The 18210-nt window shown below is 43.1% G+C and overlaps 1 protein-coding gene and 1 long non-coding RNA gene across 4 annotated transcripts in view; one reads left to right on the top strand and one right to left on the bottom strand.

The window, feature by feature from the left end:
* RCAN1 (regulator of calcineurin 1) overlaps positions 1–18210 on the top strand; it is a 96682-nt gene that overhangs the window by 22825 nt on the left and 55647 nt on the right. The window contains exon 1 of one of the 2 annotated variants that reach the window (XM_070252388.1): positions 4675–4860. The exons of the other annotated variant lie outside the window; for it this stretch is intronic. The gene's annotated coding sequence lies outside the window, so the exon portion shown is untranslated. Of the gene's footprint in view, positions 1–4674; positions 4861–18210 lie in introns of those variants that run through there. 2 annotated transcript variants of the gene reach the window in all.
* Positions 3316–6974, bottom strand: LOC138920922 (uncharacterized). 2 transcript variants are annotated; one of them, XR_011432946.1, is made up of 3 exons: positions 6781–6974; positions 5156–5325; positions 3316–4855 (listed from the first exon to the last, which is right to left on the bottom strand). It is a non-coding gene; the product is annotated as an uncharacterized lncRNA (long non-coding RNA). The 2 variants fall into 2 exon arrangements; XR_011432945.1 differs by having other exon boundaries at positions 5142–5325; positions 6781–6953.

Raw genomic sequence — 18210 nt, 5'->3', positions numbered from 1 at the left:
CAGGGTGCTAGGTGCTGGTCGGCGCTGGGATGGGAGGAGGTTTGTTATGTGTCAGGATAATATGGAGAAAATACTCGGTTGAAGAGATGCGGTTCAGAAGGGGAATTCAGGACACTTTCCCCTGTAGGTTTCTGGTCCTTACTCCCTTGTAAATCAGGGTGCTGAAGTTAATATCCTGTGAGGCCTGCTCAGTAGACATTTGCTTATTCATTCACTTGTTCGTCCAACAAATATTTATCGAACTCTTCTGACGGTGTACCCAGACCCAGGGGAAAACAAAGCCATGTCTTTGTCCTCACGGAATGTACCTTCCCACGGGAACGACAGATAATATTTTCTAAGTGTATTGGTTGTAGATGATGATTACTGCTCTGAGTAAAGCCAGTGGGGGGCTGCGGTAAACAAGAACAAGAGGCTCCTAATGGGAGCCCAGAAGGTCTCTCTGAGGAAGAGTTGTTTAAGCTGAGGTTTGAGGGAGGCAAAGAGCCAGGTAAGGTCCAGGCAAAGGGAATGTGGTGCAGAGGCCTCTGGTAGAAAGAGCATGGTGTGTTCACACATGAAGCCAGTGTGCACAGAAACTAGTGAGCACAGAGAAAATGGGTAAGAATTGAAAAGTGTTTGCTTGACTTCTGTATTAGTCAGGGTTCTCCAGAGAAACAAAACCAAATAGGAGAGAAAGAGAGAGAGAGACAGATAGATAGATGAATAGATGGATGGATCTAGATATATAGATAGGCAAAACTAATCCCTTATAAGTGTGTATATATATGTATATATATATGTATAAATATGTACATATGTTTATAGGCTATCCTAGAGACAGAGATTAGTTTTGCTTGTTTGGAACTTTATATAAATGGAAACACATGTTTTTAATTATTTGTGTCTGATTTCTTTTGTCCATAATCTTCATAAAATTCATCCGTGTTGCATGTGGTATTAGTCAGAGTTCAGAGCCAGTAGGATGTGTATATATATAGAGAGAGGGATTTATTTTAAGGAACTGGCTCACACAATTATAGAGGCTGGCAAGTCCAAAATTTGCAAGGGGGGCCAGCAGGCTGGAGACCCACGGACAAGCTGATGTCACCATTCAAGTCCAAAGGCCATCAGGCCAGAGACCCAGCAGACACACGATGTTGCAGAATTCACTCTTGCTTCCGGGAGGTCAGCCTTTTTGTTCTACTGAGGGCTTCAACTAATTGGATGAGGCCCACCACATTAGGGACGGCAATCTGCTTACTCAAAGTCCACCAGTTTAAACGTCAATCTCCAAAAACACCCTCACAGAAGCATCCACAATAACGTTTGACCATATATCTGGGTACTGTGGCGCAGCCAAATTGACACATGAAATTAACCATCACACATAGAGTAATCGTTCATTTTCATGGTTGTTTCTAATCTATGATGTGAATACATCACAATTTATTAATTGTTCTACTGTGGATGGCCATTTGGATGTTTTCCAGTTTGGGGGTATCATAACAGTGCCGCTGTAGCATTCTCCTACGTGTCTTCTGACATACACATATTGACATTTCCCGGATTGTGGTGCAGTGTTCTTTGTTATAACTCCAGTTTTGCTTTACTATTATTTTCGTTTTGGAATTTTATATCTATATTCATGAGAGCCAGAGGTCAATAGTTTTCTTTCTTATATCCTTGTCAGTTTTTAGGATCAAAGTTAGGCTAAAATCATAAAACTAGTGGAAAGACTTCCCCTTTTTATCTCTTCTATTGAAGAATTTCTGTAAGATTGATGTTATTTCTTACTTAAATGTTCAGAAGATTTTACTGATCTTCTGTGAGGGCCTGGGGTCTTCTTGTGAGAAACTTTTTAATTAGAGATTCAATTTCTTTAATAGATATACACCTAATTGATTTTCTCTTCTGTCAGTTTTGTAACTTGTATTTTTCTAGGAATTTGACCATTTCATTTAAAATTTCAAATATGTTGTCGAAAAATTTTTATTCTATTTTTATAGGCTTTTTAACATCTCTAGGACCTATAGTCATGTCTCCTTTTTCAGTCTTGGTGATGGCAACTTGTTTTTCCTTTCCTTTTTCTTCATCGTCCTGTCAGAGGTTTATTGAATGTGTTAATGTTTTCAAAGAGCCCACGCTTGACTGTTATTTTTTTCCTATTGTATATTTGTTTTTTATTTCAATGTTTTCTACTCTTTTTCTTTTCCTTCTACTTTCTTTGGGCTATGTTTACCGTTCTGTTTTCCTGCTTTTTGAGATTAATATGTAAATCGTTGATTTTCAGTCTCTCTTTCCAATATATGCATATAAGGCTACACATTTCCCTCTAAATATGGCTTTGGTTGCATCTTAGAAGTTTTGATATGTCATATCTTCATTATCTCTCACTTCCAGATATTTTCTGATTTCCATTGTAATTTCTAAAGTGCACTGCTTTGTTTACTAACATTTGGGGGTTTTCTAGGTATCTTTTATGTTATTGGTTCACAACATAATTCCACTATGTGATCAGAAGATGCTCTATCCCAGTCCCCTGACATTTTTTCAGAATTGCTTTATGGCTCAACAAAGAGCCAGTTTCCTGTGTACTTGAGAAGAATGTGCATTCCACAGTTGTTAGGTGCACTTAACAATTTATAGTCAATTGGGTTAAATTTGTTATTTGTGTTGTTCATATCATCCCTTGCCTTACTGAGTTTTGTTTGTTGTATCAGTTGCTGAGAGAAGCGTGTTAAAATTTCCAGCTATGATTTGGATTTATTTCTCCTTTCTGATCTGTCAGCTTTATATGTATATGTATTTGAGGCTATATTATCAGGTACATACAAATTTAGAATGGTTATATCTCCCAGGCAGATTGGCCCTTTTATCATTATTAAATGTCTTTCTTTTCTGCTAAAATGCTTCTTGTCTTCACGTCTGTTTGCATGATATGAGTATATCTATACCAGCTTTTTCTGATTAGTATTTATATGATACATCTTTTTCCACTCTCCAATTTTCTGTCATCTTACTATTTATCTTCCAGTTGTTCCACTTTCCTTTCTTGCCTTCTTTTGAATTAGTTTTTATTTTTTCATTATTTCACTGTTCCCCTTCTACTAATTTGTCTGTTCTTTACTGTTCTTTCAGTGGTTATTCTAAAGGTTCCAATATGCATCCTTGACTTATAAAGGTCTAACATGAATTAAAAAGTAGAATAATATCTTAGCATATGCTGCCTCTGTAGCTAATGCATTATTCAGGGAATGCCTATAAATTTGCTTCTTTTTTTTTTTTTTTTGAGGAAGATTAGCCCTGAGCTAACATCCACTGGCAATCCTCCTCTTTTTGCTGAGGAACATTGGCTCTGAGCTAACATTGGTGCCCATCTTCCTCTATGTTACATGTGGGATGCCTGCCACAGCATCGCTTGATAAACAGTGCATAAGTCCACGCCCAGAATCTGAACCTATGAACCCCAAGCCACTGAAGCAGAGCACACGAAATTAACCGCCACCAGGCTAGCCCCAAATTTGCTTCTTTTTGTGTGTGTATCAGTAGGGTTCCTAAAGACCTCTCAGAGGTGTTAATGTTATAAATAATCACCAAAATGAGTTAAAAGAGTGAAGTTGAAATCTTCCATAATCTTTAGAAATTATTCAACTTTTTTGAAATTCTGTTACTAATTTTCCTAGAAAAAGGGAACATTTGTTTTAAACCAGGATAATTTATAAATGATTTTTATAATAATCAAAGTACACAGTTTATGTAAAATTTTAAAACACTGCTCTTTCAGCATGCAGAAGTAGTATCTATTCCATGCGTATCAAACCAGGGTCCTCAGAAAACAGTTCTTCTTTTAGTTGCTAATGGCACACATTTGCATGAAGCTGTGGGGACGAGTGGTCAGTGTGCATTTAATTTTGTCATTTGGATTCACGATGCTCTTAGGAATCCTCCGGTGAAAGTCAGACTTAAAAAACATACAGGTTTATTTTCAAGGAGACTCCGTCACCAGGCAAGCAGGTACACGCTCCTGCACGGCTTGACGACGCCTGGCCTGGGAGCTCTTTTGAATTTGTAACACATGATCCAGAGTTAAAAGCAACTTATGATCTTCTCATTCTTTACCTCCTTTGGACTGATGTCCTCTGCATCCTTTGTAATTTTCCCCTTGCCCGTCCCTAATTACACCGTCTCACCTAGCAATTTGATGAAAACCTTAATAGGTGTTAATATCAACAGGATTATATTTCACAGAGGAATGTAATTTTCCACTGCAGTCAGCGATGGAAGACGAGAAGGGGAAAGAAAACCTTTTGCAGGAAGGATATATTTGAGGAGTTATTCACAAGAACGAACTATAATTATGAAGCCTTATTTTTACAAAGTACAAATTTTTTTTAACCTCGGTAATATCTGTTTTCTTAGATGGGAGAAACATTAGGAAAGAGAGACACTCCGGTGTTAGGTGACTTATTTTTCGTTATCATTTTTGCTTTGAAGTTGTCTGGTGAATTCATTCTGAATGAGACGTTTTGGGTGTTTCTAGCTAAGTGAGTTTCTGATTTCCCTTTCACAACGTATTTGTATATCAATTCATCATGTCGTATGCCTTAATTATATACAATTTTCATTTGTCAGCATCTTCCGAGGGTTAGGGAGGGAGGTTAAGAGAGATTGCTTGAAATAAGGCGTGAGATTTTTCTGCCTCTAGAATATAGGCAAAAGGTTAAAGTCAACACATTGTTGTGTGATGACAGTCAGCAGGCTGGGCACTCCAGATGGCTCTTGCAAGCTGTCTTTGGCCAGCCCTGTCCCCGGGAACCTGGACAGGAACAGCAGTGTGCATGCTCTTCAGCAGGAAGTTCAAAGAAAAGTTGTCCTGAGGTAATTGGAAGTAAACAATAGCTGTTAGTTGGATTTCATAATCTATGTGAATTTTGCGTGTGTGTGTGTGTATGTGTGCGTGCACGTGTGTGTGTAATTTTTTTTTTTTTAATGGTTAGCCTTCATGTCTCTGCAGTGGCTGATCTGGTCACAGGACCTCTGTAAATTGTGGCTCAGTTTATCAACCTATGCAGATTCAAAGCAAAATAGAGGCTCTTTGTATCAATCCGCTAGGGCTGCCGTGTCAAAGTACCTGGGGCTGGGCGGCTTAAACAACGTACATTTATTTTCTTACAGTTTTGATGGTTGAAGTCCAAGGTCAAGCTGTTGCAGGTTAGGTTTCTCCTGAGGCCTCTCTCCTTGGCTTGCAGAGGGCTGCCTTCCTGCTGTGTCCTCCCTCGAGTGCTCTTTCCCCGGTGCATGTGTCTGACGTCCCTCTGTGTATCATCTCTTCTTATGAGGACTCTAGTCAGATTAGATTAGGGCCCACCCTAAGGGCCTCATTTTAACTTCTTTACCTCTTTAAAGGCCCTGTCTTCAAATACAGTCGCATTCTGAGATAGTGGGGGTTAGGAATTCAACATATGAATTTGGTGGGGGGCGGGGGGGGCACGGGGTACAATTCAACCCATAATACTATTAGGGTAATCTTAGCTCTCTAGTGGAAATAGAGAGTAGAAGGTGGTTACCGGGGGCCCGGGGGTGTGGGCAAGATGGGGAGACGTTGGTCAAAGGGTACTCACTTTCACTTATAAGATGAATAAGTTCTGGAGACCTAGTATGCGGCATGGTGATTACAGTTAATAATACCGTATTGTATACTTGAAATCTGCTGAGAGTAGATCTTAAGTGTCCTCATCACACACAGACACCCCCGACACACACAAAGGGAGTATCTATGTGAGGTGCTGGATATGAGAATTAGCTTGATTGTAGGAATCATTTCACAACCTATTTGTATATCAATTCATCATGTCGTATGCCTTAATTATATACAATTTTCATTTGTCAGTCATACCTCAGTATAACTGGTGGGAATAAAAAGAGTCTCTGCAGGAATTTATTAGCACTGTTCTTCCTAAAACCAGCATCAGGTTGTTCTCTCTTTGATACTAAGGACTCCAGACCCAATTCCAACGTGTGTGTGTGGAGGGTTTCCCTACACCACCAATTCTCGGACACCAGGAACTCAATCCTGACACGGTCTACCCAGTGGCTGCGTCAGATTCCACAGGGGAAGGGCTCAAGTCCTATAAGACAGCCCTCCCTCCTCCCCCACACACACATACACTTCAGATGTCAGTTGCAAGTCCAGGTTGTCACCTGTGCTTCTGATTGACCAACTATAGATTGACGTTTCCAACGGCCCCTCCTTGGGTTTGAGTAATTTGCTAGAGTGGCTCACAGAACTCATTTACTTACTAAATCACCGGCTTACTATAAAAGGATATAACTCAGGAACAGACAGATGGAAGAGATGCATAGGGCAAGGTATGGGGAAGGGCGCGGAGCTTCCATGCTCTCTGAGGGTGCCACTCACCGAATGGCCCTGTGTTCACCAACCGGAAGCTCTCCACAGCCTGGCCTTTTGGGTTTTTATGGTGGCTTCGTTGCATAGGCACGACTGATTAAATCAGTGGCTCTTGGTGACCCGGCCCCTCTCCCCTCCTTGGAGGTCAGGGGGATGGGCTGAAAGTTTCCACCCTCTGATCACCCTGTTGGTTCCCCTGGCAACCATCCCATTGGTTGGAGCTGTCCCGTAGTGAGCTCATTAACATAACAAAAGACACCTTTATGCTCTTATCGCTTTGGAAATTCCAAAGGTTTTAGGAGTTTCATGCCAGAAACAGGACTAAGGCCAAATACATATTTCTTATTATAAATCACATGATCACGGATACACTTTAAAATGGCACCAACCTCCATCTGGCAGCCACTCGGCTCCTTTCTCTGCACCCCACATCCAGCGCAGGTGCAAGACTAAATGATTCGTCTGGCTTGGAAGAGAGCAGCCCTGTTGGCATTTGGATAAGAAATTCAGAGCCGGGAGGTCACTGAAGAGGCTGGTCCCTGATTCTGTGACCTAGATGGACAGGCACCTGCTTCACAAGAATGCCGCTGAGCCCCTGGGAGACGCCCTCTCACCGTGCACGCTCAAACAACACCTAGGCCACTTCCTGATCTTGCTGGGTTTTTTTAAGATTTTTCTTTCATAGTGATACTCTATTGAAACTGTCATGCTAGGTATCCTGATTGTGTTTAATATTTTTTAGGGCCGATATGCAAGAGAGGCTTTTCAATTTTAGTGATTTTTTTTTTCGTTAGCAATGGCACTGATGTCTGGGGATGACTGCTATTTTTCTTTTGGGCTTCTTGCGACGTCCATGGTCAGAATCCAGCAAATGGAGAGAGGAGAGTTGGGGCCTTCGAGGGCTGGGAATTTCCTCTTCCTCCTCCTCTTTCTTCCTCTTCCATTTGGGAAAACTTTCCAAGTAAAGGGAAAGATGGGGTATGAATAATACTTCCTCAGATTGAAAAGATCTTTAAGCAGCAGTATCAATTCATTCTTTGACTCTGGGAGATAATCACTTTTCTTTTGTTCTGTTTTGTTTTGTTTTGTTTTGAGGAAGATCAGCCCTGAGCTAACTACTCCCAATCCTCCTCTTTTTCCTGAGGAAGACTGGCCCTGAGCTAACATCCGTGCCCATCTTCCTCTACTTTGTATGTGGGACGCCTACCACAGCATGGCTTGACAAGCTGTGCCATGTCCGCACCCAGGATCCAAACCGGCGAACCCCGGATCGCCGAGAAGCGGAACGTGCAACCTTAACCGCTGTGCCACTGGGCCAGCCCCTCGTTCTGTTTTTTAATAAACCTTTTCTCCTTGCCTTCCTCGCTCTGCTCAGTCCTGGAACTAACTGTGCAGGGTCAGTCAGGACCCTAGAAGCAGCATCTTCATTTGATTGAGATGTTAGAATAGGTATTTTTCAATTCTAAGACACTCTTGGAAAAAAATTAGGAGGTAAGTTCAAACGTGTTGGTTACTTAAACTTTCCAGCTTGAACACGTTTCCAGCTGCTCTTTCCCACAGAGACTAAGACATCTGTGGGGCAGCTCTGGGCCTGTCTGTAGAAGGGCCTAGAACTTCCAACTCGCTGCTCAGTGCTTTTGTTTTTCCGGGTGCTTCTCCTAGTGCTTGTCTAAAAGACATTTTTGAAGCTTTAGCCTAAAACTCTCCTCTCCCTCCTCCTCACCAGTTTGGCTCACAAACGTCCCCTGTTGTCACTTGCCTTTCTATGCTTTTCCTTTACTTACAACAACTTTTATATGTAAGTGAATGGGACACAGGCAGCGTCACGGAAAGTTCACAGGTCTCAGGTTTAGACTCACAGGCCTCGGGTTTGGATCCCTGCTCCCTGCAACCTTGGGCAGGTCATTAAACCTCTCTGGGGTTGGATTTCCTCATCTGTGAAGTGGGGAGAATACTGCACACCTCTCAGGATCACGCATAGAGATGAGGGGCCAAGAAGCATCCAGAGAGAGCTCTGCTGGATGCTTGGTTTGGCAATTAGCACCGGCAGTCACCACACCCATCCCTCCTCCCCGCTTCGGTTCTCAGGAGAACGCCCCGTCCCATGCCTGTTTTTGCAAGCACTGTCTTCTTCAGCTGCTTCGGGTTGCAGCATATAATTCCTGCAGCCCAAAGGACGTGCCTGGATAACAGCCTAAGTGAGCTGCAGTGATATGTGAACACGAGCCCCGATCTGATTATTCTGCAGTCATTCAACCCCAGGCAAGAATGGATTCATACTTTCCACTGCCGCCTGCGCCAGCCGGTTTCCATATCAGCCGGAGCCTCAGGAAGATGGAAGGACACACTGTCATTCTTTCCATTCACACTGACCCTGCTCGCTATCAGGCCTGAATACCAGCACGTTCAGCCAAAGGAAGTGGCAAGTGCTGACCAGGCTGTGCAGACGTCTGTTTCCAGCACACTTGAGGATAGATAAGATGCCTCTTGATGCTCTAAAGCTGGACTCGCCTTCCCTATGAAAGCAGAACCAATAGAGCCCCTTTCTCCTTGGGAATCCTTGGTCAGGTTCTCTTATTCTGAGCTGTTGAAGTAATTACAGTGCAGACGCTTTGAGTCTGAAAGTAATGCAATGTGACATTCTCCCCTCTGTTCCCTGGCGCCTGGTGTTAGCTGTAAAGAGTCAGATTGATGGCAAATTCCATATGAGTTCTTCCCAACAGCCCGGGGAGACAGATTGGTGGTTGTTCGTTCTATTTTACAGAGTAGAAAGGCAATTTAAAAGAAAAAAACAAAAATTCTTCTGCTCAGGGTCGTCATGACAAACCAGTGGTCCAGATGGAATGAGAGCACGTGGCCCTCGACCTGCCAAGCCACCACCTCCCGCCTCTCACCTCAGGGATGTTGCTGACACTCTGTTTCAGTTTGAAAAAATTCATCCAAGGGAAACGAGAGACAGGGCTATTTTAGGACCCCTGACTAATTCATTTTATTCTGTTTTCTGTAAAGCAAAGAGCTATTCATCAGCAAGTATAAGCAATGTCTGTGTAAGGTAACCACACTGTTGGGTTTAGGGTCATGGTTATGGAACTGGTCATGAGCATTTATTAAATACATGCGTTGAATCATCTACTGTTAGAGCTAGGAGAGACTTGAGTAATCATTTCATTCAGTGGCTCCCAAATCTGACTGTTTATCAGAGTCACCCAGAGAGCTTATTAAAAATTCAGATACCCCAGTGCTATCCCAGGCCCAGGGTCAACGTTAGCACTGCATTTGTAACAAGCTCCCCGAGTGGTTCCTAAACAGCCAGGCTAAAGATCTCCGAAGTTCCCACATTTGAGAATCATTGAACACAAATCCTTCTTTTTTTCCATTCGCTCGTTTTGTGTTTGTTTGCTTGCTGTTTTTGTTGTTTCTCAGGTGAGGAACCTGGGACCCAAGTGCCAGGTGAGCTTGCATGGGGTCACCCAACTAGTCAGTGTTAGAGTTGGGACCAGAAGCCCAGCTCTGCTCTTGCTAGGGCATCAGTGTGAACAGAGCCTGAGAGGGTGGCCAGCGGAGGCTGATGACCAAAGCACTGTGTGCAGGGTCATGCAGACCACTCCTGGGAACGTTCTGTAACATGCCCGAGGCTCCTGCAAAGTCTCTGGTCAGGAAGGACCCACTAGGCTCAGGAGATTCTCAGGGCCATCTACAAAGCCGTCTCTCCCGCTCTGGGAAGACCCATCTCCCCAGGGCCCAGGCAGGGCCCAAGAAGACCAGAGCGGATGCTAGGGCTTAGCTCTGAAATAGAGCTGATCTGTCCAGTCTACCTGCCGCCCAGTGACAGCAACGTGCCTGGGAGTCCTGCTCTCAGACAACCAGTTCACTTGCCCTCACCAATGATCTTTACTTGTCAGTGGCATCAGTTAAATGGCCCACTTTTAAATGATTGTCCAATAGGCTTCGGATGGGGCACGAGCTATCTGATTACTTATTTGGCTCAGTTGAGACATGATAAGAGCACGTCATCTGGTTTGTCTCAGATTTCTAGGTGGTCTGGATAATTGTTACTCACAGCAGGAGACCTACTAACCTATGATGTAATCCATTTCTTCATTTCCTCCTGCAAGATAATTCTGATGTCTTTCCTCCATCCCTCCCCTTCCTGGAATTTCTCATATTCTGACTTATTTCCAGATCAAATAGGTAGAAACGTATTTTTCCAGATTGTGCCTATCCCTGGTACTCCTTTAACATGAAGTGCAGTATGATATCCTCATTTGTTTACCCAAATCATATATTTTGGGGGGAAAAATCATGAAGTATGTAGTCAGATACAAGGGTCAAGGACAATATAAAATCTATCCCGTAGCACACATCTTGCTCTTTCACAATTTTGAATTATCGCTTCCACAGTTGCTTGTCCTCAGGACTCTGACCTCGGCTGGCTGGGCTTCCTTATCCTATTCAACCACTTTGAACAGCGTGCTGACACACCCAGACCCCTCTGCCGGGCTCCACACCCAGCTAGCCCCTTCTCAGTGGACCTTCCACTTGGACGCTCTGCGGGCATTTCAAACTCCGTGTGTCCAAACCTAGGCCATCGTCTTCACTCCTGGACTTCCTGTTCTTCTTTTGTGCTCTCCCATCCACTCAGTTGTTCATGCCCAAAACAGAGGAGACGTTGCTGACACCTTCTCTCTCATCCTCATTTATTCAGCCAAAAGTTCTGTCGATTTCACATCTAACCCTGCTTTCCATCTGTTTCCACTTTCCTGTCCCCACTACAAGGGCCGTAATTCAGTCTCTTAGACTGCCTCTTGCCTGGGTTCCTGCAAAGCCTCCCTCCTAGCTTGCCTGCTCTGCTCTGGCCATGTCCGATCTACCTGTGGTCTGCTCCCTGAGACCTCTCTGAAGAACTATTTACTTATTTCACTACCCTGCTTTGAACAACTCTTCCGCACTGAACCATTTTCTATAAGCTAAAGTTCAAAGTCCTTACTTTGCGAAAAAGGCCTTTCCTTTGGCAACTGCTTCTATCTCTGCCCCATTCCCTAATACGGGATGTTAATGGAGGGGTGCAGAACCACTTGGGGTCCCCAGACACAGCGGAGGGCTGTGTGATGGAATGCGGCCTGCTGTTGGCTCTGCCTGGGATGCTTCCCCCCACTTCTGCATCTAATTGACCCCTGCCGTTCCTTTGGATAGCTTTTTAAAATCGTTTTTAAAATCAACTTCATATTTTAGAGCAGTTTTATGTTCACAGCAAAATTGAGCAGAAGGTGCAGAGATTTCCCATATACCCCCTACGCCCACACAGGCACAACCTCCCCCACTATCGACATCCCGCACCAGAGTGGCACCTTTGCTACCATCAATGAACCTACACTGACACGTCATAATCCCCCAAAGTCTGTAGTTTACATTAGGGCCCATTCTTAGTGTGGTGGTGTGCATTCTATGGGTCTGGACAAATGACATGTGTCCACCCTTATAGTATCGGACAGAGTATTTTCACTGCCCTAAAAATCCTCTGTGCTCAGTCTGTTCATCCCAGATAGCCTTTTCTCAGTAGAGGTCATCTCTCTTCCCAACTAACTTCTGATCTTCTCCAATGAAGAAACTCTCTTAGTCCTGCCAGGTCCTAGCCCAGTTGCTTGCCATGTTATGGTATTAATAAGTGTTTGATCAATGAATGAATGAGTTAGCAAGTTGTTTAAAAACCAAGTCGTATACTTGAACCAAAGGGGAAAACAGAATTCATTAGGTCTCCTCGGGTCTTCTCCGTCCCCCAGCCATTTGTATTATAAAATTCATTTGACTGCGATAGATTTCCTGCCAAGCAGCAATTAGGTCCCCTGGAAATCTGCCCAGTTTAGACTTTAAAACATTCATGTGTATTTACCAAAATATGCAGACTTCCAGGGCTAGTACATTATTCTCAATCAAAAGCAATTTATTCCTTCTAAAGACCATACTTGCTGGCTGGTTTTGGTTTCGTTTTTAATAAAATTCATCATTCTTCCTTAAAAAGAAAGGCTGACTTTAAGAGCACACAGGACATTCATAGACGGATTTAAAGTAAAAGGAGAGGTCCGTTGAGCCTGTAACTCCTAACAGCCGCCCACCCCACACTTCGCTTGTGTCTGAGTTGGATGGTGTCCCAGAGGCCCTTTTCTCCTTGTCACAGGCTCCTCTGGAAGCTGTCCAGAGCCCTGCCCTCCGAGAGGCCCCAGTTCTCATTGCTGGAAACAACAAGTCAGGGAGAGGACATGGCCCCCAGGCTGGAGCAGCGCAGGTGCGAGCCTGCAGAGCTCCCAGACTTGATTATCACACTGATATGACAAAGACAGGACAAAACCCTTCATGGTGTTGGGAAACAGAAGGAAGAACTAGGAGGCCAATTACGGAGTCATGGAAGTTTATCATTGGGTGGCACTGAGGGAGCATCTAAGGTGCGCCTCATTGTTGAGCTCTTGGACTCGAATCAGAATCTTCCTCGAGCTCTCTGACACGTTATACTTCTTCTCCAGCCATCACATCTGGGGTGCAGCATTTAGAGACTTTTGTAGGACCCTGGCTCTCTCGCTCACTCACAGTAACCAAGAGTTAACGATCCCAGACAGTGTGATGGAAAGAACCCAAACTCTGGTGCTACCCAGGCCTGGACTGGGCCAACTCAAGTTCTTTGACTTTGTTTCCTCATCCTTAAAATGACGCCTACCTCAAAGAGTTGATGTGAGGATTGCATGAGATGATGAGTTGGAGGGTCCCTCAGCAAAATGCTGTCTCATCTACTCTTCTGTGTTTCTGCAGGCAGATTTCTTGCTCAGTCCTTCTGGTTAGTGGAATTATGCTTAGGAAGTCCTAATCTCTGATCTTTCTATGTTAAACGCCTTTTAGAAAATACTTTTATGGCACATGTTCTCTGTCACCTCCAGGCATAGATTCTTGGGGCCTTAGGTCTGACCTTGTTTAAGATGGGCTCACCTCAAGAGCAAGCCATGATGTTTGGCATGTACAAGAAGCTTCATAATTGGGAGAGAAGAGAGGGAGGGAGGAAGAGAAGGAGGAGAGTCAGGAAGAGGGAAATGCTATGACTAGCAGGTTGAGTGTGGCAGTTCCAGGCAGGGACAAGGAGAAGAACTGTGCATTTTCCTGTGGAGTGTCGCTGTCCATGCTGAGGGTGGGCCCGGGCCATTTGGGGCCACCCAGGCAAGGATGGCAATGGTGGCCAGGGAGCTGTTGCAGAGAGAGGCTCACTCTGACCACCTCTCTGAAAAGCCCAGGACCAGTTTTCGTGGAGTGACCCACGATGCTGTTCGAAAAGTCATTTGATATAAATGGACCAGTTGGAGCAGATCCCCTCAGATTCTGGAATCGAGAGTTTCCATCTTCCTTTTCCTCTCATTTCTTCTTGACTCCCTTCCGCCTATCCAGTTCCACCTTCCAGCAGCCATCATTTTTCATTTAGGTGGTTAACATTAACATTCTATGCTGTAACCGTTATCTATGTTTTACTCATAAGTTGATTCTAAAACCTGAGAATCGGGAAGTAGGGTTTATGCTATTATAGCTATAAAAATATTCTTCAATGCTGGGTCAAGCTATTGGTTGGGATCATGTTTCCTTCTAAGTAGGTCCAATTTCACGACCCAGGAGGCACTTGAAGAGAATGTATTTAGCATCAAAGGCAAATGGATACTCCTTTTACACACTCAGAAAGCTGTCAGCTTAAAACTGTGTCCTGTTATGCTTTACTTCATATTTAGACCTGACGTTTTTGAATAGCATTTTAATTTTCCTTCGGGTTTCTGGGGGTTTTTTTCCCCATGTGTCATGTGATTTAATATAGTCTTGAGTTTTTGTATCTTCTCAATTATGGGAAACATGCTGTTATTCACATTTCCCATTCTGGAAAGAGAGGACAAAAAGTAAACTGTCTGATTTCTTGAAAATATCTTAAAATATATGTATTTCACCTTCGCACTTGAGCCCTAATTTCTCTGCATGAGGAATTCTATCGTGAGCACTGTTTCCTCTCGAACTTGGAGGGAAAGCTCATGGTCTTCCAGGGTCTGGTTTTGCTGATGTGAAGGTTGATGTCAGTGTGATTTGCACACTTCTGTAGGTGACTCACTTTTTTCTCTCCTAAAACATCTCTCTTCCTCTTTGATATTCTGAAACGCTTTGTAGGTGTGCCTACATTGGGTCTCTATTCATGTTAGTCTTCCTTTGGTGAGTTCTCTCCCATCTGAAGACTCATCCTTTTAGACTCCAAGAATGCTTTTTTTAGCATCTCCAATCTCTTGCCCTTCATTTACTTCTCTTCTTTCTGGAACCCTAGTAATTGAATGTTGAGCCTCCTAAATTGGTACTCTATAACCCTTATCTTTTCTATCTTTATGTGTTTTCACGATGCAGATAATTTTGGCAATTTTTTACGAATCAGAGAAGCAATGTATATTGCAACAGCAATAACAAAAATTATAAGTAGGAGTCATTATAAGATGGAATAAGGCCTTGGAGGAGGCAGGAGGGACCAGAACTGACGGAACAAATGAAGGCTTTAAGTTTGGGAAGGAGGAAGGATGCTTCTCATTGACATGATAGAGAAAGAGCCAAGAATGAGTCAAGATTCAGAAAAATGTTGTAGTACACAGGGGAGAAATGAATTCAAGTTCCTTGGCCTTGATAGTCTTATAAAGTAGAAGTTGAGGTTGTCTGCTTTGACTGAAGACTCGGGACGTAAAACGGCATGAAATGTCTGCAGAGGCAACAAATAAGTGAATGGAAGTTTGACCCAGAAGCCTTGAAGACTCATCTGAAGTTATATAGGATTTTTTTCTGTAGTGGGACCAGTTGGCCTGGTTTTGTAACCTCCAATAATTAGAACCTGTGAACAGGAGTGGGACTGAAATTTGGCAAGGCAAGCATGGTAACAGGACAATGAGGAGGGAGCTCAACCAAGGCAAAATATTTTTATCAGTGATATTAATATGAGACGTGAGCTAAATGATCTTGACTTTATCCAAGTCCGTGACTTAACGTTCTCTCTGTGGCCCTCCCCCAATCACCATCATCATGCCAAAGTTTGTCCCAGGAAGAAGTGAAACAAGGAAGTTGGAAACTTTTGGTCCCAAAATTTGACGATCTCTGCTAAAATCTTTCCATTTACATCAAGTCCATTTTCACACAGCATCCTTGGGTCGTTGTTGTGAAGCTAAAGTCTCACCCGAAAGTAATTTCCTCTTTTATGCAGACTTTCCAGCTGACGTTTGCTTGTACCTAGGGGCAGAGTCCAGATAAGCCAAATTCACCCACTTTCATGCACTTTAGAATGTTGAAGCTGGAAGGAACGTTAGAGATCAAGCTCAGTGGTTTTGAAATGGTCTCATTTTGGGGTTTTGTTTTTGTTTTTAGTGAAATATCTTTTCAAAATGAACTCTTCCGCTGAACTCGACACATACACAGAGCAAAGTGGAGCTGCCCCGTTGTGCAGTAGGGTCTGCCCTGGAGCCCCACGCTGAGTCCCCTTCACTTCCTGTACCATCTCCATAGCCTCCTAGGACGTCCCCCTGTTTTATGATGAATGAAAGTGAGCCCAGAAGAGGGTAAGTGGGGTCAGAACTGCACCCTGGCCTCCTCTGTTCTGTTCACTGTGCTCTTCTCCCTGCCATCTGAGAAGCAGTGGGTCCTGGACCCAAAAGGCATGTGGATGAATCCAGACCTTTGATATTCTAGCTCCTCATGGGGATGGAAGGAGCTTTCTCAGGAGAGCTTTAATCCGAGGCTTTTTTACTGGAGGCTCTTGTGAAATCTCTCGGTCAGAAGGGAGTTAACTGCTTGTGTTCTCACCCCATAGATGCCCATGTGCCCTTTAGATAAAGTGCAGGTTAATTCTGTGGATTTTCCAGGCTACCATCCAAGGAACCGCTGGGTACTGTGTTCCCTCGTCACAAAGAGGGCTCTTCTTGCAAGAGGATGATCATTCTCTGCCTTTTCCTGGTCCCCAATTATGTTAGTGATCATTAAATTAGGTCTTGACAGGCACGCAAGTAAAAGCAGTTTGCTGTAATTTACCAAATTAAATAAATTGTCTGAATGATCAATTGTGAAGTCATTTAAGATTTTGATCTGTATTCTCTGCATAGTTTTAATTTAAAATGAACTCATTGGCATTCTTAGGGAAATGTGAATTCTTTAATTAAAAGTACATTCATGTTTTAACATAATACTTGTTTTTAAGAGGTATGTGTAAGTTTAATGCTTCTCTTTTTTTTTTTTTTGGTGAGGAAGATTGTCCCTGAGCTAACATCTGTGCCAGTCTTCCTCTATTTTGTATGTGGGATGCCACCATAGCACAGCTTGATGTGCGATGTGTAGGTCCACGCCCGGGATCCGAACCTGTGAACCCCAAGCCACTGGAGTGGAGGGAAAGAACTTAACCACTGCACCACAGCTGGCCCTAAGTTTAATTTTTATAGAATACATTTAATCAAATTTTAAGTGGTGATTTATTTTTATTTTTTCAGGAGAAGTTTGTCAGAAAACCGACATATGTTTTGACATATTTAAATATGTTCCATTCATTTATAAAGCAACTTCTCTCTGAGAACTCTCCATAATCAAGATTAGTTTGTGTGGGTCTTTGTTAAAGTTTGCAACTTGCTTGAATCTGTGACTGGGGAAAGGATTTTTTAAAAATATATATCATTTATACAAAGTCATGTAAATCTCTATAAACAAAGCATATTCTAGCACTGTACCAAAAGCAATTTGCAGCTCTTCTTTTCAAATTATATTTGGAGCAGGTTCACTAAGTACATGAGAAAATTAGATGGAGGGTTATGGTCATGTTCTATTTTTGGTTTATAATAGTGTTACTAGGTTGATCACGCACTTCATATACCAAAGTTTGGTTTCAAGTGTTAAAAAAAAAAAAAAGAAACCAAATTTACCATCATCAAAGGGCAGAGATGCATCATCAGAAAAATGTGTTATAAAGGCAATATATAGAGATTGTGACTCCTAAAAGAGTTTTAAGCCATGTAGCATAGAGTACGTGGACAACATGCTTTATATATTTTAGTGGTGGAGTGCTCGTTCAAGATGTCCGCCATGTTGCTCGATAGTCTAAACACCTATTGCCTAAGAAGTTGTCGTTTACATCTTGTTCTTAGGACTTCTTTCCATATTTACTAGACCTCTTACACTGCTGGTACTTTAACGGAAGTTATGTGCCGAAGCAAATCATCTAGTTTTTTTGAAAATTCTTGTGCCAAAAAAGCTTCCTTCTTTCTGTCTTTCTCTCTCTCTCTTTCCTTCCTTCCTTTCTTCCTTCTTTTCTTTTTCTCTCTTTCCTTCCTTCCTTCTTTCTCTCTTGCTTTCCTTCCCTCTTTCTATCTTCTTTTTAAAATGATTATTCCCTTACTTGATTTGTTCTCTTTTATTTTCTCCAGAGCATATTTTACCTCTAACAATTTTTTACTCTGAATTTTTAGAAATGGCCTTTTTCATTGTCTAGGATCTCCTAGATGGACTGGTTATCTTTAAAATCTCTACAAGCACCACGCTATTGAAAACCCAACCGTGCTCATATGGGGCCCCAGTAGTCAGGGGCATCGACCTGCCCCTTCCGTGTCCTCTGTCACTCAGCTTCAGTCTGCGGTTGGACAATGCTGCAGGCTTCCCAGGGGAAGCAACGGGAGTACCACCATCTTCACACTGGTGCTTCCTCCAGCCCCTCTCGCCTCCACCGGAGGCCCCTAGACCTTGCCCAGTGGTCTTTGGCTCCAGAAAGGAATTAACTGATGACCTCAGGCAAGGCCTTT

The sequence above is a fragment of the Equus caballus genome, chromosome 26 (genome assembly GCF_041296265.1).
Source record: "Equus caballus isolate H_3958 breed thoroughbred chromosome 26, TB-T2T, whole genome shotgun sequence".
NCBI lineage: Eukaryota > Metazoa > Chordata > Mammalia > Perissodactyla > Equidae > Equus > Equus caballus.
Note: the sequence above shows the minus strand (reverse complement) of the source record. Positions and strands in the feature narration are given on the sequence as shown.